At 45.3% G+C, this 19894-nt stretch overlaps 1 long non-coding RNA gene across 1 annotated transcript in view; it reads left to right on the forward strand.

Moving 5' to 3' along the window:
• The first annotated feature begins 1813 nt into the window (after positions 1 to 1813).
• The window catches only part of LOC132508876 (uncharacterized), a 264186-nt gene continuing 246105 nt past the window's right edge, over positions 1814 to 19894 (forward strand). Inside the window, exon 1 of the long non-coding RNA XR_009536805.1 lies at positions 1814 to 1914. This is a non-coding gene — a long non-coding RNA (uncharacterized LOC132508876). The remainder of the gene's footprint in view (positions 1915 to 19894) is intronic.

Below are 19894 nucleotides of genomic sequence, written 5' to 3' on the forward strand. Positions count from 1 at the left end.
GTGAGGGGCAGAACTCCGCACAGCATCAACCAGGGAAACCAACATCTGTGGTGTTGTGTAACTGGCTTTCATCTTGCCCCCAACAGAAGGTGGGTCATTGACATGTGGGCTGAGCACAGCCTGCGAGATGCCTGTGCCTGGAAAGGACATGATTTAAGTCCTGCCGTGGCACTCTGACACCAGAGGCCACAGTACCCTGACGTGGGTGGCAATGTGAAAAAGACAAGCGGCAGCCTTCTGGGAGAACTTGGCCCTTTGCCTGACGTGTCAGTGGTGATTTCTATGATTGAAGATGCAGTGAGTCCACAACAATAATGCCCACGGCAGCCTCCGTGGAAGCCGGGTGGACGGGCTGTCTGCTCTCATTCTCCACCAATTTCACAAACGCCGACCCCTGTGCATTTAGATAAGCAAACAAACAGACCGAGGGCCTCTGCAACTCGGTGTTTCTTGGTCACAACTAGCGACTTCCTTTTTGGGGCCAGCTTCTTTTTCACCTGGCAACGTGCTCCCTGGATTCTGCCGAGTTTGGGGAGAACACTGCTATTTTATTTTTATATGTGTGAGTAAATCGTATCACATTTCATGGGGCATTTAATACAACTTTTCAATAAATAGCAATTTGAAGTAGGCTACTGAGAATATAATGAATATATATCCCAAGACCTAGCCCTTCCTCTGTAATCCCCAAGGAGACGTATTAGCGCTTTGGTTTATCAAGAAGTCTTGACTGAAACGCACTTCATAGTCTGAAGACTTTCTGCCTTCATTCATTGACATCGGAGGAAATCACTGGCTCATAAACGTATTAGGTTTCGAGTTACATGATCATATGGAGGAGTGATGCTAAGTAGTGGAACGACAGAAGTCAGTTCCATTAGATATCAGCTTGTCACCAGTGACCGTGGTGGTGATGCTCTAGAGGAATAACTCGTATGTCTTAAACTCGGATTATGTGACAAGAGCTTCCATGTATTATCTCATTTAATCCTACCAGGTCCTTCCGGTTATCACGTCCGTTTTACAGATGAGGAAACTGAGGCTTATGTACGTTGTGTAAGATCACTTGGTGAGTGACAGAGCCAGGATTTGAACCAAGTCATTTCACTCCAGAGCCTGAGAAAACACTCATTGCAGGCGCAGGCAGAGCTACAGACTCAGGTCCACAGTCTAGACAAACTGCACCTCGACGGGAAAGGCCTCTGCTCTGGGTTCGATCTTCAGGTAAAATGAGACGCCTTTATTTGTTCCAGGGGTTCTTTGTGACCCTGTGTCCATCCTGGAAAGTGCACTGTGCTTCTGGAAGCTGGGCAGGCTGGCCTGCAGGGTGGAGCCTGTGGCCCTGTGTGCGTCCCACAGGGAGAGTTCTGTGCATCTTACCGCCCGCCCACACCCACGTCTTCCCCCTCCTGCACCCTCAGATCAAACCAGCTGTGCAGAAACCCAGCCTGTCAGGGTGCCACATGTCCACGGTGGCCTAGTGCCTTAATGGGCCATTAATGAATCTGTTATCCAAGGTCCTGGATGCTCTGATATTCATGAGCCATGAAACTCAGAGGAACGATTATGGGTTGAATGGTGTCCCTCCAAAATGTGTTGAAATCCTAATCCCTGGCACTTATGGATGTGACCTTATTTGGAAATGGTGTCTCTGCAGAGGCAATCTAGCTAAAACGAGGTTATACTGGATCAGGCGGGCCCTAACCCAATGACTGGTGTCCTTTAACAAGAGGGAAATTTGGACACAGCCCCACGGAGACAGAGGCGGAGACTGGAGTGCTGTGTCTAAAAGCTGAGGAACAACCTCTCACCAGAAGCCAGGAGAGAGGCAGTGAGGGGCCTTCTCTAGCACCTTCAGGGGAGCAGGCCCTGCCCACACGTTGTGTTCCGGCTTCCAGACCCCGGAACCACGAGGTAAGTACCCTTGCTGTGCTAAGGCGCTCAGTTCGCGGCACTTTGTCACAGTGGCCGGAGCAAACTACAGTAATACGGGGACCTTGGTTACAGTACATATTCCTTTCCCGCCCGCCCCCAGTTTCTGAGGGCATTTACGGGGTTTTTTAACAAAGAACCAATTGGTGCTGATGTGGAGGGTCACGGGGAGTAACCCCGGCCCAGAGGGTGCACTGGACTGACTTACATCCCTCACCTTCACTGTCAAAACTACAGTGTTTTGTAAGTTTATTTCATGGAACAAAAAGATGCTTGTTTGTCACTGTAAATGATAAATAAAGAAAAAGAAAAAGAAAAAAAGCCTGCCGCTGGTTTTGTAAGAGAGGGTGTAAAAGGAAAGTGTCTTGAGACGTGTTCTGGATAAGGCCTTGCTATCTGCACACCTGTCTGGGCTCTGAGGCCAGTGTTCGGGTTCACACCTGTCTTATCTTTATTACTTTCTTTATCTTTAACATTTGAATGTTGACCCAATATGGGGCGGGGTGGGGGTGGGCGGTGGGTGGACGTTGTTTTGAACCCAGTGGCATTGGAAATATTTTTATATAACTTGAAGCTTGCCTTCTGCCCTTCTGACCCCCGAATCCACCAGAGCCAGAGGGAGCTCCCTGAGCCCCCGCCTGACGCTGCCTTGCTCTGCTTAGCCCCCTGCCTCAGCACCTGCTCTTCAAGACCAAGTTCAAGCTTTTTAACTTGGCGGGGGTCTGTTTGCAACTCGGGCCCATTTTTCTCTGCAGCCAGTGTACCCAACTTCATCACTTGATCTTCTACACCTTTCTCCCCCCACCCTCTACCCTGGCCAATTTACTGGCTTACCCTTCCTCTGGTGTCCTCAGTTTAGAAGTCGTTTCCTGTGGAAAGCTTCTTAACCCTCCAAGGCTGGGTTAGGGCCCCTGCGATGTGCTTCTATAGAGTCCCTGTAGCACGTGTCATGCTGGATGGACACTGTAGGCTTACTCCTGTCATTTCCTCTCCAAGTTCATATGTTGAGATCCTAGCACCCACCACGATGCTGTTAGGAGGTGGGCCTTTGGGAGGTGATGAGGTCGTGGGAGAGTGGAGCCCTTGTGAATCGGATTAGTGTCCTTATGAAAGAGACCCCATAGACGTCCCTCGCTTTTCCACCACATGAGGACACGGCCAGAAGTCTGTGACCTGGAAGAGGGCCCTTACCTGACCATGCCGGCACCCTGATCTCAGACTTCCAGCCTCTAGAGCAATAAATTCCTGGTGTTTATAAGCCACCCAGTCTGTGGTATTTTGTTAGAGCAGACGGATGGACTGGGACAAGGCCTAGCCCTGGATGTGATGGTACCAGGAGGTGGGGCCTGAGGGAGGTGATGAGGTTGAGATGAGGTCATGAGGAGGGGGCCCCCATGAGGGGATCAGTGCCCTTCAAGAAGTGAGACAGACCAGAGCTGCTTCTCTTCACTCTCTGCAAGCCCAGAAGAGACCTCTTACCAGAACTGGACCGGCTGGCACCCGGGACCTGGGCTTCTCATACTCCAGGACTGTGGGAAGTGTCTGTTGCTTACGCTGCCCCATCTGTGGTATTTGTAGCAGCTGAGCTGATAAGACAGTATGGTTTCTCTAACGACAGGGAAAGTGTTTACCCCAGTACCTGACACATTGCCTGACACACAAGAGGTGCTCAGTGGATGTTTTTTGAGTTGATGGCTGTGAAACAAACGTTCTCAGCACTACCACTCAGCCTTCACTCCTGGCCCATGGTCGGCCGCAGAGGCCTGCGTCTTCTTTTCCTCTTCTCCTGCACTAGGGTTTGTGAGCAGTGCTGAGAAAGTCACACGGTTGTGATGACAAGACAGCACCAGACCCACACTCCAACCCCGGTGCTTCTCACACTGCTCTGACTCAAAAATTTTGGGCATTGAGGCTGGTCCCCACTCAGCAATGCCAACCTTCTATCCTGTTCCATTCTCATCATGCACCCGAGAGAGGCCTGGCCACCCGAGGGGACCTGCGTCAGATGTCCTAACTCCCCGCTGTCCTTCTCCTCCTTTCCACATCCAAAGGGAAGGGTTGCTTCCACCTCTTGGCTACTGTGAATAGTGTTGCTATGAGCACGGGTGCCCAAATATTTCTTTGTGACTGTGCTTTAATGCTTTTGGATATATACCCAGAAGTGGGATTGCTGGATCATATGGTAGTCTTATTTTTTGAAGGACTTCTATATTGTTTTCCATAGCCATTGTAACAGTTGATGACTTTGTATCCTGCAATTTTACTGAATTTGTTTATTAGTTCTAACAGTTTTTTGGTGGATTCATTAGGGTTTTCTGTAAATAATATCAGATCATCTGCAAATAAAGACAGTTTCACTTCTTCCTTTCGATTTCTTTTTCTTCTATTTCTTTTTCTTGCCTAATTTCTCTGGCTAGGACTTCCACTACTATGTTGAATAAAAGTGATTATGGCGGGCACCCTTGTTCCTGATCATAGAGGGAAAATTTTCAGTTTTTCACTATTGAATATTATGTTAGCTATGGGTTTGTCATATATAGCCTTTATGACGTTGAGGTACATTCCTTCCGCACCCAGTATGCTGAGAATTTTTTTTTATCATAAATTGATGTTGAATTTTGTCAAATGCTTTTTCTGCATCTATTGAGATGATGATATGATTTTTATCCTTCTATTTTGTTAATGTGTTGTATCACATTGATTTGCATATGTTGAACTATCCTTGCATCCCTGAAATAAATCCCACTTGATCATGGTGTATGATTCTTTTAATACACTTTAGAGTTTGGTTTGCTAATATTTGGTTGAGTAGTTTTGTATCTAAGTTCGTCAGGGATGTTAGCCTGTAATTTTCTTTTCTTGTGGTGTTCTCTGGCTTCAGTATCAGCGTAATGCTGGCCTCATAAAATGATTTTGGAAGTGGTCCCTCCAAGTCTACCTTTTGGAAGAGTTTGACAAAGATTGGTGTTAATTATTCTTTAAATGTTTGGTAGAACTCACCAGTGAAGCCATCTGGTCCTGGACTTTTGTATTTTGGGAGGTTTTTGATTACTGATTCAAGCTCCTTCTAATAATTGGTCTATTCAGATTTTCTATTTCTTCATGATTCAGCCTTGGTAGATTGTATGTTTCTAGGAATTTATTCATTTTTTCTAGTTTATCTGATTTATTTGCATATAATGTTCATACTAGTTTCTTATTATCCCTAGTGTTTCTGTGTTATCAGTTGTAATATTTCCTCTTACATTTCTGATTTTATTGGTTTGAGCTTTCTCTGTTTTTTTCTTAGTGAGTCTAGCTAAGGGTTTGTCAATTTTATTTATCTTTTCATAAAACCAGCTCTTAGTTTCACTGATGTTTTCTACTGTCTTTTTAGTCTCTATTTCATTTATTTCCACTCTGATCTTTGTTATTTCATTCCTTCTACTAATTCTGGACTTCATTTTTTTCTTCTTTTTCTAGTTCCTACAGGTATGAAGTTAGGTGGTTTATTTGAGATCTTTCTTATTTCCTAATGCATGTGTTTATCCCTATAACCTTCCCTCTTAGCACGTCTTATTTCATCCATAAGTTTTGGTATGTTGTATTTCTATGTATGGTATGTTGGTATGTTTGGTATGTTGGTATGTTGGTATGTTTGGTATGTTGGTATGTTTGGTATGTTGTATGTTTTCATTTGTCTCAAAATATTTTGAAATTTATATTTTAAAATATTTTTCTATTAAAAAATAATAAAATTTGTATTTTGATTTCTTTCTTAACCATTGGTTGTTCAATAGCATGTTCTTTAATCTCCACATATTTTAAAATTTTTGTTTTTTTCTTATAATTGATTTCTAATTTCATATCATTATGGTTGGAAATGATGCTTGATACGATTTCAATCTTCTTAAATTTATTATGACTTGTATTGTGGCCTAACATATGATCTATCTTGGAGTATACTCAACATGCACTTGAGAAGAATGTATATTCTGCTGTTTTTTAAAGGAATGTTCTATAAATGTCTGTTAAGTCCATCTAATCTCATGGTTGTTTAAGCCCAATATTTCCATATTGATTTTCTGTCTTGATGATTTATCTACTGATAAAGTGGGATATTAAAGTCTCCTACTATCATTGTATTTTTGTCTACTTCCTCCTTTACGTCTGTTACTATTTGCTTTATATATTTGAGTGCTCCTATGTTGGGTGCATAAATATTTATAAATGTTATATCCTCTTGTTGGATTGACCCCTTTATCATTATATAGTGCCCTTCCTTGTCTCTTATTATAGTCTTTGTCTTAAAGTCTATTTTATCTGATATAAATATAGCCAACCCTGCTTTCTTTTGCTTTCCATTTGCAAGGAATATGTTTTTACACCCCTTCACTTTCAGTCTGTGTGTGTCCCTAAAGCTGAAGTGAGTCTCTTGTAGGCAGCCTATAGCTAAGTCTCCTGACTGCACAATTGACGGCCCAATTCAGACTCTCTTGCGGCCAGCAGGGAACCATACCTCTGACAATGGACAATTTCAAATTAGCTTTGATGCTACTAAAGTATACACATTCATATTGACTAATTTTTCCAGTTGAGCTCCAGAAGTTATTTGCAATATATCATGATGAGGCATCTATCTCCTTGACATGCCTGTGTGCTCCTGTTCCCTGGGACAGTTGGAGCATGGGACTGGTGCCTGCATACACCTCCTCACTCTGAGAAGCAGAGCTGCCATTGATTTTGCCTTGATGTGCCTTGAAGTGTTGGATCTGCCTCCTCACTCCTCTGCTTGAAATGTCTTCCCCACAGGCCTATACTTCCATCACTGAGTATTCATTTGTTTGTGTCTTGAAAGCTTATTGTGTCTTCACACAGTATGTTAAGTCACCTCAAGCCAGGATGGAAAACATTTGGGCCATGTCTCCCAAGTTTCATGTGGCTCTTTTAAGGGCAGCCTACACCTCCCTCATCTCTGTGTTTCTGAGGTGGTGAAACATGACAGGAAGAGCACAGGAATATGGTTGAGAGAACTGGATTCTAATTCTTGGGCTACTGGGAATACACTGTGTGACCCTCAAGAGTTTTTTAGCTTTTTTTGGCTTCTGTTTTCTCATTTTAAGTGAAAATGAATGATGAGAAGTCTTGAGAGCTTTCATTTGTTGAATGCTCACTGTACCAGACTCTATATTACATGTTTTCCCTGCATTTTTCCTTTTGATCTTCACAGAAACTCTTTTTGAAGACTAGTTGTTTTTATTCCTATTTTATGGCTGAAGAAGTTGAAGCTCAGAGAATTAAGTTATATGCTGGTAAGTGACAGAGCTGGGTCAAAACTCAGCCTTATCCATTAAGTTGTATGATTAGGTCACCGCTGAGGTTCTTTCCATTTATAATATTCTATGAATACAGATGTAGAAGATCTACAGCAATCTCTGTGCTCTTGTGGTTAATAGTATTTGAGCTTCAGAGTTACATAAATATAAGGACTAAAGACAAAATCATTAATATTTATTGTTAGGCACCTTATGTACCTCATTTTTAGACAATTCTCTTTTAATACCAGTCTCCATTTCTTCTCGAATTCCAGCTAGATATTGGACATTTTCATTTTACCTCCATTTATTTAAATCTCTTTTCTCTTTCTCTTTTGCATTCTGTATAATATCCTCAGGTTTATCTCCGGTTTACTAATTCTTTCTTCAACTTTGTTTAATAGTGTGTTAAACACATCCACTGAGATATTTTAATTTCATTGACTATACTTTTTATTACCATAAGCTCTATTTACTTTTTAAGTCTGTCTCCCTTTTTCTAAGAGTGTCTTATTTATTACATTTTTATTACTTTTCTTAAATCATTAATTTCTTTTTTAGTTGCTAAACAATAGTTCTATTATCAGAAGTCCTTAAGAATTGAATCCTGCTGTTTATTTCGTCTGCCGACTCTCAGTGCTGGTGGTTTCTTGCTTCTTGTGCTGTACATGAACCCGAGTTTGAGAATTATGTCCCTCCAGAGAGGTTCTGCATGGTTTTCTAGGTGATCCAGGATCTCATGTTGGGTAGCACAATCTCCCCAACTTGTTTGAGATCTGGCCTGAGGTTTTGAATTCTCAGAGGGGGAAAACTATCAGAGATACAAAGGCTTTCTCTTTCTCCGCCTGTGCTGTGGGTGAATTTTCCCTAGTTCACTGTTTCCTTGATTCTTCAAGAGTTGTGTCTTTATGTGGGAGATTCCATTCCACATCCTGGTCCCTCTGGGGAACTAAGGTTGTTACCCCCTTCTCTCTGGAGTTGTCAGCGTGGGCTCACACAGTTCTCACTCTGGTTTTCAGTTTCATTTCTGGTCTTTGGGGAGTTCCAATTTTTTTTGTTTGTTTGTTTTCTTTTTTTGAGAACCCAGCTAGGCATTTAAAAGGAATCTCATGGTTTATGTAGTATCTTAAATTGTGTTATAGTGGGAAAGTTTCCAGGTTATTAAATCTTTAATATTGTTGGAAATGGAAGCTCTCCATATATTAACTATAAACATAATAATAGTTCTTCAAGGCAAGCATGGTTATCTCCAGTTTGCAAATAATAAAGTGCTTAAGAGAGGTTTAATGACTTGCCCAGCAACACATGGCTGGTAAACAAAGGAGTCCAGACCTGTCTTTCTCCAGCCAGTGCTCTTCCCAATACATACGGGCTGGGAGCCTGGGGTGGGGAGCCAGCCTTGGGTGGGAGGAAACTGGCTGCAAAGAAGGCTGGGATCTTGCCAGCGCACACTGTCCCTGCTTCCCACGTTTCCTAGCACCAGTTCTGAAGCCCTAATCATTTCAGGGCTGTAGGTTTGGGGTACCAAAATTGTGTCCTCAAGTGATAAACACAATATGATCGGGAGGTAGAGGCAGAGAGAAATGGTTCTTCCTTAGCTTTGTGTTTGCTGATTCCCTGCTCTCTTGAGAAGAAGGTGCTGGGATAATCTGAGCAGGAAAGCACAGGGAAGTCTGCCTGAGGGTCACCTGAGGAGACAGGTGGTGGCCAAGGCAGAGAGGCCAGGCTGTGCTGTGTGGGTGGTGGTGCCCACATCTCCTCCCTCAGGCTGAGGCTCGCCCCCATCAGCCCTGCAGGTCAATCTGCAGCACAGCTCAGGAAATCCAACACTGGGCGCTGAAAGTGAATCCCTCAGCTCCATTTTCAGCGACTTCTTCTGCTCCTTGTGTTTCAGTTTCCCAAGGGCCCTAACCCCAATTAATCCATCAGCTGGTGAAGGTATTAGGTTCAAGCAGCGCTAAGTGATTCTGGGCACCAGGCGAGCAGGGCAGAGTGAACACCCGCCGTGGCCCCTCCTCTCTCTGGTGGCGCTGCTAAACGGACAATAACATGGCGATGTTAAAAAGGCATAAACCCACCAGGTCAAAAGGAAAAGGAGAGCAGGTAGAACACGTTTGCATTTGAATGCATTGTGAGGAGGTTTACAGAACTAGAGGAGAATTTGGAACTGAGTTAATAAGAACATAGAAATGAAAGAAAATGAAAAACAGATAAGCAAATTATTGTGTCAGCTAGGAAAAGAAACGATTGTATTACATGAATAATCTGTGAATAGGATTTACAGAGATATAATAATGTAATCCCTGAATATTGGTCAAACTAAATTGGAAACTTTTAGAAAGATAATGTATGTATGTGTATGTAGGGCTGGGGTGAGAGTCAACAGATAATCCCTAAAATTGAAGTAGCAATATATGCAAGTTATTTAGAGACATGGATGCAAATGTGAAAATAATTAGCTAAAAGATTTGAAAGTGGTTGCCTTTGGGGAGTGAAAAATGGGGCAGGAGCTTTTATAGTTTTTTTCTTCACAAGACTTGTAGAACAATATGACATTGAACTAAAGCACATGTCTAATTTTGATAAAAATCAAACAAAATAAAAATCAGTATGCAATTTCATAATAGAAAGTATTTCATTTTTAAAAAGTAAATTAAAAGAAAAATTAAGTGACTCTGAGCCTTATCTGAAATCAGAATATCTGATGGAAATCTTGGTGTGAAGTCCCAGGGGAACTGTCCTGCCCCCAGCACAGTCTGCTGGGCCCCTTGCCTACTTCCACATGTGGGCCTTACGCTGCAGTGGCTTCTGACCAGGACTGGCTCTTGGTCCGGTCCTTATGCTGCTCTGTTTTCTCTGCTTTGCCCTTGCTTCTGGGGTTTTCCAGGTTCTGGACCTGCTGCCCAGTCATTTTAAAAAACTAATTAATTAATTAATTATTTTAAATTGAAGTAGAGTTGATTTACCATATTAGTTTCAGGTGAACGGTGCAGTGATTCAGTATTTTTATAGATTATACTCCATTTAAAATTATTGCAAAATAATGGTTATAATTCCCTGAGCTCTACAATATATCCATTTTGGTTATCTTATGCATAGTAGTTTATACCTCTTGATACCTTATCCCATCTTGCCCCTCCCCTCTTCCCTCTCCACATTGGTAACCACTAGTTCGTTTTCTATATCTGTGAGCCTGTTCCTGTTTTGTGTGTGTATATGTGTGTGTGTGTGTGTTTGTATATATATATATATATATATATATATATACACATATATATATTCCTTTTTTTAGATTACACATGTAAGTGATATCATACAGTATTTGTCTTTGTCTGACTTATTTCACTAAGCATAGTGTTTTCTAGTTCACCCACATTGCTTTAAATGGCAGAATTTCATTGTTTTTTTATGGCTAATATTCCATTGTCTATATATACCACATCTACTTTATCCAATTGTTTGTTGATGGACACTTGGGTTACTTCCACATCTTGGCTATTATAAATTATGCTGCTATGAACACTGGGGTGCATGCATCTTTTCGAATTAGTCTTTTCATTTATTCTGGATATGTACCCAGGAGTGGAATTGCTGGATTACATGGTATTTCTATTTTTCATGTTTTGAGGAATCTCCATACTCTTTTTCACAGTGACTGTATCAATTTACATTCCCACCAACATTACATGAGGGTTCCCTTTTCTCTGCATCCTCTCCAACATTTGTCATTTGTGTTCTTTTTGATGATAGCCATTCTGACAGATGTGAGGTGACATCTCATTGTAGTTTTGATTTGCATTTCTAATTAGCAATGTTGAATATCTTTTCAACGTGCCTGTTGGCCATCTGTATGTCTTCTCTGGAAAAATGTCTATTCAGGTCTTTTGCCTATTTTTTAATTGGTTTGTTTGTTTTTTAGATGTTGAGTTGTATGAACTGTTTACATATTTTGGATATTAACCCCTTGTTGGTCATATCATTTGCAAATATTTTCTCCCATTCATTCGATTGGCTTCATTTTGTCGATGGTTTCCTTTGCTGTGCAAAAGCTTTTAAGTTTAATTAGGTCCCATTTATTTATTTTTGCTTTTATTTCTTTTGCCTTAGGCAACAGATCCAAAAACACATTGCTATGATTTATGTCAAAGAGTGTTCTGTGTATGTTCTCTTCCAGCAGTTTTATGGTATTACATCTTACATTTAGGTCTTTAAACCATGTTGAGTTTATTTTTGTACATGGTGTGAGGAAATGTTCTAATCTCATTCTTTTACATGTAGCTGTCCAGTTTTCCCAGCACCACTTGTTTAAGAGACTGTTTTTTATCCATTGTATATTCTTGCCTCCTCTGTTGTAGATTAATTGACCATAGGTGTGTGGGACTTTTTCTGGGTTCTCTCTTCTAGTCCATTGATCTATGTGTGTTTTTGTGCCAGTACAATGCTGTTCTGATGGCTGTAGTTTTGTAGTATAGTCTAAAGTCTGGGAGCCTGCTTCCGCCAGCTTTTGACTCATCTCTGAATTTCCTGGCCCTAGCTTTCCATCCTGTTTATTTTATTTCATTGTCCAAGGCTATTGATCAAAAGCAAATACAAATGACTTCCTCATTTTCGTTATCAAAAAACATGTATCAACTCTCCAAAATCTGAATATTAACCAGTATTTTCATCAGGTATATCACACAAAAAGTGACAGTTAGACTTACCTTTACTGAAATGTCATAGTGTGAGATAATGGGAATGCCCTAACCTGCCTCTGATGGATGGTCTCATCTCAGTGAAGTCTGCTCCTGGTTTACAGCACTATGGCATTTATTACAATTCCTTACTTAACCATTAAGTTAATTTCAAAGGCATTTTGTATGCACACGTTTTGTGTGTCTCTACCTGAAACTCGACTTTCTGGAGACCTGGTGTAAGGCTCTTCTCCATAGTGAAGACCCTCCCCACCAGGTACTTCCTTACATACAATCCTGATATTATTCTCTGGTTGTCTCAAGAATATCAGCGTGTTTTGTTTTTCTAGGGTGATTGCAAAGTCCTCTAGAACAGATTTTTTTTCATTGAGTCCTTTCTTTTTGTGGAATATAGCCCTATTTCAGGGACATAGTGGGCTCTGGGGAAAAATGGATACCTTAAAATAGACTTTCACTTTTACCAAAAACCTAAGAAAATAAAGATGTTAATAACTTTTAGCTTGATGAATCTCCAAACCTGACACTTATTTAAAGGTTCAAGGTGAGAAAACTGTTATATATTACCCTCATCACCGTTTAGCATTTAATGACACTATAGCATAAGTTGTAATTTGTTTCTCGCAGGCCAGAAACACAGAGGGAATCTCACATTCTTAACTTTATCTGGTGAAAAAAATGCAGCAGTAAAAATACTGGCCCAGATTTGGAATCCAGAATTGGAAGTTCCAAGATGATGATTTCCCCTTTTATGATAGTTTTAAACCTAACCATTGTCATGAATAAAATGACTTTAGTTTTTATGACTGATAGTAGAAATATTACATCACCTTATCAATTCAAAGGACTTCGTGGACTATTGTCTATTTTTAGGCAAATATTCCAGTCATTTTCACTCACAGTCAGTATCAAAAGCCAATACTTATGTCATAATTGTTACGTTTCTTTGTACCTATGTTTACCTTTGTCTCATGTTCCTAACTAGTTGTTGATTTCCTTAAAGGCTGGAGTTGATGTGTGACTGGTCGTGGCACTTAGTTTTTTCTTTTTTCTCTATTTAGCAAACAGTTTTCCGGGCCTTTTAAAAAAGCTTTACAAATGTTAATTTATTTAATCTCCATAGCTTCCTATGAGGTAGGTAATATCCCCAGGTAATATCCTGTAATATCCCCATTTTACAGATGAGGAAACTGAAGCACAGAGATATTAAGTAATCCGCACAAGTCATAAGTGATACGGCTGGGATTGTAACCCAGGAGGTCTGGCTCTAGAATCTGTGCTCTTAACTGACATGCTGTGTTGTGCCTCAAAATTTTTTGCTGTTGATGATTTAAATTGAACAGAATTTTAACACTGTGGGGGAAGGGGGAGGAAGAAAATGTTCTTCCCTCTCTCAAAAGAGAGCTGGAATATAGGTATAGGATTATACAATGTTTAGTTGTGGCACTCATGGAATTTAGCTCGCAGTAAACATGTATTTGATTTCCAGCTCTTTGCAAAATGCAAACAAGCTTTGTACTTGTTTGTCTTAGGGTTATGTCTTGGCGTACTCTCCCAGATGGTCAGATGAGGACTTGGAAGTTGCAGAAGTAATAGTTTAACTGAAAGGCTGTAAAATTAATGGAGTCTTTCTTCAGTGCCTTCTATCTGTCTATCTCCCTCTGGTTGAGTGGGGATTAGAAATTGGACTAATACGAGAAAAATAGGAGTCTGTGAAGTGTCATATCTGATGCTGGCAGCATCCTGCTCTGAATGGGGTTACAGAGATTGCATAACTAACAGAGATAGGGTTTAGGGTAGGAAAAGGAGGATTAAAAAGAAATGCCAAGTTGTGTTTTTATGTGGAGGGTAGAGTTCATTTTAAATTTAGAACTATTTGTGGAGATCTGTAAACTTTTGTTGTCCTCCAGCACCCAAGAACCAGAATTACAGTTATCAAAACGTAAGTGAAACAACCGTGATTTTTTTTTTTTAGTAAAATGGACCCTGACAATATACATAATTTTTCTTGCATGTGTCTGACTATTTAGTTGCAGAGAAAGTAAACGTGATAAAACGCTAAATAGAAGGGGGCGTTTTTTGAAAGAACTAATTGTTAACAGGTTGTTTAATTATGAAGATTATATCCTTGAAAAAAGAAAAACTACTCACATTTCTAACTCCAGATCCTCTTCTTTACTGTTGTCACATAAGCAGCTGCTCATTATTCTGTCTGGTTAAGGCGTCGGAACTACAGAACTAGCAGACAGCTTTACGGTGGACCCGATCAACTCTTTGTGAAAAATCTAAATGTGTTTTAGTTCAGACTTTCGGATGTGGGACCAGATTCTAACCACCAGGGTAGAACGTGGCCCAAGCATCTGGCCCAAGTGTGCTTGCAGAAGCGAGAGGGCAGGAGCAGTGAGACTTTCATCTAGATCTCGTCAAAGGGGTAGGTTTTAAATTAACTGGAGTCTTCTTTCTGATTGGCATCCGGGAGATGGGGCTGAGGTGGGTTGCAGAGGCTCACACCTCACGCTGTGTTAATCCGTAGAGGCTTTGGGGCTCTTCCACACGTCACTGGATCCTGGGTGACCCAGAGTTGAGCCACGGGATCCGGTCCCAAGGGCTTGGAATAGAAGAGCCACGGGCTGTCTCGGTAGGAGGTTTTAACCACGAGACCAACCAGGCTGTACCCTCCTTACAGATCCGGCCAGAGGCAGGCCCTCTTCTCTGGGGAAAGCTGTTATGCCGGCGCGTGGCAGTCATCGTCTACCTAATCTTCTTCCTGGTCTAGGTTTCCCTGGACGGCTTCCTTCTCCTGGCCTACACCTTGATCTTCAGGAAACTTCACTTAAATGAAAGCGCATGCAGTTTGGAGTCAGGCAGGCCTGAGTCCAAATCTTGTCACCATCAACATTAGCTGTGTGCTTGGGGCAAACTGTCCTTTCTGGCCACTGATACCTTCATCTGTAAAGTGCAGTCAGAAAAGAAACACACGGAATTAATGAGGATGAACTAGTCCCTGTGCGCGTGGCCTGGTGCTTCTCGGTGCCTCATAAGCGTCGGGCTCCTCCCCAGGCCCCAGCTCCGCTGCGGGCGGGCCCCTGAGACCACAGGTGTGCGCACGGCTCCGGAGCTCGCAACACCGGAAACAACCCCAACACGAAGGCAGGAACCATGTGTTCAGTAGAAGAACGCAGGCCAGGCCGCAGAGCGGGCGTCAACCCTGACCTGTGGCCTGAGGGAGGGCCCTCGTCTGCGGGCGGGGAGAGGCGGGTGCGGGGACTCAAGCGCCACTGGTGCCTCCCCCGCAGACTCTGACAGGAAAAAGGGCGGAGCGGAGGACGAGGTGTGTGCGCATGCGCGCGTGCACGTCCGTGCGTATGCGTGCACGCGCACGTGCACTCTGGGCGCGTCCACGGTGGCGGGTCCAGTACTGGGAACCGGAGGAGGCGGCCGGTACTTGTGAAGCAGGGCGCGGAGCCTGGATGGCTGATGGCGGACGGGTACGCAGTACGGTTCTCGGCGTGAGGGGGCTTCCAGGTGGCCGCTGGGAGCCCGGGGACGGTGCCCCTGCCGTGTCCGCGCACAGGACTGACTCCGGGACGACGGCCCCTCCCTCCCGTGAGGTGGGACAGGGCCTCGCGGGCGGCACGGGGGTGCGGCGAGCTCTGTGCACGGGACGCCTTGACTTCCACTGAGAGAGGGGACCGCAGGTGCGTGTGCGCGACCTCAAAGAGCCGGTCTGTCAGCTTCGTTACCGTTGAAGCCGAAGCCGAGCGTCGAGTGTTCCTTTGTCCTGCTCTTCCGAGTGTCTGACTGGTCTGAGGTGTGAGACCCACGCCGCCCTCTGAGATGCGCTTCTACCCGGGGTGTTAGCGGGCGAAGCGAGCGGCCACACTCGACCCCAAGGTTCAGGGCATGAAGCCACCAGCCCTAAGAAGATGGGTCTCCTTCTCAGACAGGGTTGCTTCATTGCCTTTTCAAGACATATGCCACAACATGTCTTTCTCATTTCCCCAAACGCCCTGGTTTCTCCTCCGAGCCTGCTGGAGGGAAGAAAGGGGAAGAGAGCGAGACGTGAGGTGTGCGGAGGGGAAGGACCCAGGAAACGGATTCTTGGCAACCTCGGCCATCGGATAAGCAGCGTCGGGTTATACATTTCAGTTTCAGTTACCCCTTCACCTGGGCTTTTGTTTGCTCTTGATTTTTATCCACGGCACATTGATAATATTCTTGGTTAAGATGTGGGACTTTCCCGGACTCAACCCCACGGTCGTAAAACAACCTTTCAAAATGTCCCTTTTTTTTTTAAAAAAAAAGTGGAAACAAAAATACACATCTAGATAAACAAAGAAGTATAGATGCTGCAGCAGAGTGGCAGGTTGACGAAGCCGTTTTCTCAATGAATACATTAGGTATTAAAACCCAGGACTTAAGTGAAGAGCACAGATTGACCGCTAATGGTGATGCTCTAAGAGCTCACAACCCCCTCTGGTAACATAGCCGAATTTAAAAAGCAATTGTAAACATAGGAGGAAAGAGAAATATGCATGAATATTTGAAACAGAGTCAAGCCAGCAGTACCACCAGCCAAGAACAACTGGTCGTCCAGAGCCAACGGAGCAGGGCCGGCCAGGGGAGACCTGCACCGGCGGCCCGCAGCTCGCGTCTCAGAATGTGAGTCTCCCAAAGGACGCCCATGGGAGAGCGGAGGTGTCGATCTTTAAGCGGGGCGGTTACCCCCTTCCATCTCGCTGCCTGTCCCCCAACATCCTAGCACCTAGAACGCAGTCTCCAACGCAGAGCAGGAGAAAACTGTGCCAGGAAAGAGTTTTCCCTTTTACTTCCCGAGAAGTAAATTTTAAAAAGAATATCCTTGTATTGGGTCCTCTGACTTCTCTTACAGAGGAGCACATGAAGATTTTAAACTGTTTTCATTCCGATTGATCTGCACCCCATCTCCAAATTATTTCAGTTGTGTTTCCTTGGTCTTTCTATTTGCAAGGTTACAGGTTGCTGACGTGGGGTTAGCGGAAGGTGAATGCCACCTTCTAGAACCTTTGTCAAATCAGCCCAGCACATCTCTCTGCTTTTCATAAGTTAATTGCTAACTTCCAAGGAAAAAACACTGTTTCTTACTTTCTGGTCTCTTATCACACATGCTGAGCACGGCTTGGTTAAGCAGTAACTCTGGCTATGCAGGTAAACAGAATTCCCCACCCTACCCCCCTTCTCCATACGAGTCTAAGAAGTGGGGGGAACAGTCAGTAGCTATTAATAACTCGCTTAACTGGAAGTGATTCAGTTTCATTAATACACTTTGAGAACATTTACATCCGCAAAGGACAGAGTGTTTACAAGGCCTGAGAAGGTTTTATGGAAAAGCAGCTTTCTGAGCCCTGGGGGCACTCTCCTGCCAGTGCCGACTTTCACAACAGTGGGCCGTCACTTGAGGGAAAACCTCAAGCTTTTGCTGAAGTTGGCCCTCATGCTGGCTTTTCAGGGGTTCTATAAACGGCCGGCACCTCGAGAGCCAGAAGTGGTTTTGGGACTTGGTAGAGGGTGAGTCTGAACGCCATCCAGGCCTCGGATGCAGAGAGTGGAGGAGTGATGGCCATGCTGTGGCTTCCTCCACACGAGCAGGCGGAGGAACTGGGCCACCTATGTAGTGTGACTTGGAAGTTGCCAGGAAAGTAGCCCCCTGACTGAGAAGTAGGCGTCTCTCCTCAAAGACCCACCTCAGAGTCTGAAGTTTAGACCAGGAGATCTCTGCATTTTGGTTTGGGCATGGTCTTCAAAACATCTCCTGTGAAGTGCAAAAATTCCACTTAAGGGAGGAAGGTATTAACACAGCAGCACCCAGACCATGTACTAAGAGTCACCTGCAAGGTCCTAAAGGTGGGGCCCCACGAAGTGCTGCCACCGCCCAGCTGGCTTGTGACCAGGGCCTGGGCCCTCCCTGCCTCATCAGGCCCACGCCACCTGCAGGTCCCCATGAGCGCCCGTGCAGAGAGCCACTGCTTCTGTTGCCTGGAGCTCGTGTTTCTTGTGGTGGCTCTGAGGTTTCTGCAGCAGTGCTTACATTCAGGATTGATTTAAGATCTTTCGCCGGGAACAATACAAGATCTTCCCCTCCACGGCCACGAGAAATTCAAATGCGTTCTAAACTGCAAAGCAGACATAGCGACCAATGAACTCAGCACTGAGTTTCACTGTGGGAACTAGCTTTTTTGCACTTTTGGAAATAGGAAATGTGCAATCTTTCAAATCTTGTCTTTCTTGGTTCCTGTTTGCTAGTACCCTGAGCGTGTGCTTACCTTGCCTACCCGGCGGCCTGGCTCCTTCTTCACTCCCAGGATCCAGTTACTACCCGGGGCCAGCCCACCCAAACGCGTTCCGTCTCTGAGCGCCAGACTCCCCTCCGCGGTTGCCCAGCAATTACGTCCGCTCACGTGTCCGCAGGCATCTCCACGTCACCAAGTCTGAAACAGAACTCATGATCTTCTCCTCCAGATTGGCTCCTCTTCCCGTTTTCCCCATTGCACAGAATTCATTCAGTTGCTCAAGGCAGAAATCTTAACGCCCTCCTCTTGGTCACCCCGTATCCAGGAGCTCCGTGAGTTTCCCCCGTCTCTCCCTTCCATCGGCTGTGACTTTACCCGCGCTGCACCGCCCACCCCACGCCGTTCGCTCCCGCCTGGTTTTCCTGCAGCAGCCTTCTCGCTAAGCCTCCTGCCTCTGATCCTTTGGTCTCGGACACCCACCGTGCGCCCTGCAGCCCGGGAGACCCTCCTACCCTGACCTGCCACCCGTCTGCCTTGCCAGCCTGCGTGCAGTCCCCGGGCTTAAGCTCGCTCACGGGGTCTCCGAGCCTGCGGGATCCGGCCGGGCTTTCTACTCCAGCCCATACCCGCCCACCTCCCGCTTCCAGTTCTGGCCCCTGCCATAGGAAACGGCTGTAAACGCCCACAGCACGGAAACCTGCTTCCCTTCGGGCCTGTGCGCACGCGGTCGCAGCCACTGGGAGCGGCCTGTCCGCTTTGTACCCGCCTGATGGAACCTGCTGCGTCCCTTCCCGGGCAGCTGGAACCCGCATGCTGTCCCTCCCAGCCCGGGCACCGCACCACGGCCGCCGGGGGTGGGCGTGCTGACGTCATCTGCGCGGCCCCCAGCACGCTTCCTGCTGCACGACAAAGGCTCAGTAAGTGGATGGCGGGGTTCTCTTTTCAAGTCTGAAGGGCACTATGGTTGGCGCTGAGGTGACGGACCTCGAGGCGGCGGTGCTGCTTCTGAGCTGTGAAGGTGGGGCGTGGTGGGTAGGGCGCAGGCGGGGCCCTAAACCGTAGCAGCGGCCGGCGTACAGCGATGCGTCCGCTGCTTTATCTGGGGCACCTCAGGGTTACCCTCGACGCGGACAAGGAACCTGAGGCCTCCCAGGTGAAGCGTGGAGGCCAAGGTCGCCCAGAAGGTGTGGAGGGGAGGGGGCGGCGGGGTGGCTCGCCTGGCTTCCTGCTCCCGGCGCCGCCTGGGCTGGTCTGGGTGGCGTTGGCCACGTGCAGGAGGGTCCCTGACACCCGCTGTGGCTTCGTGCAGCGACCACCCTGCCGAGTCACTTTGCTCTGATGTGTATGATAGCGTTTCATTTGCGTCAGGGGGAAGGAGCCTACTGGGTGCGTGTGCTTTGCAGGGCGGGGGAAGCTGGGGAGTGAGACGTCGAGTTGCTGGGTTGAGTCGTGGAGAGAGTAGCATTTGCTCTTTCGAATTTCATGGCCTGTTTTTCCAAATGGTCACCTCAAAAATCAATGAATTAGTTCCTTCCTTCACCAGATGTTTATTAAATAGGATGCAAGATGCTGTTCTGTACTCTGAGTATCAGACGGTCTTAATCTAGCCGCGAGAGGGGAGGCGGGCCCCCCTCCCCCGCACAGAGCTGAAGCTGGGGCCGCCGGCGTGGGTCTGGGAGGAGTGGCGTGTGTGCTGAGACTGAGGCCA

This window comes from Lagenorhynchus albirostris, chromosome 18, assembly GCF_949774975.1.
Source record: "Lagenorhynchus albirostris chromosome 18, mLagAlb1.1, whole genome shotgun sequence".
Taxonomy (NCBI): Eukaryota; Metazoa; Chordata; class Mammalia; order Artiodactyla; family Delphinidae; genus Lagenorhynchus; species Lagenorhynchus albirostris.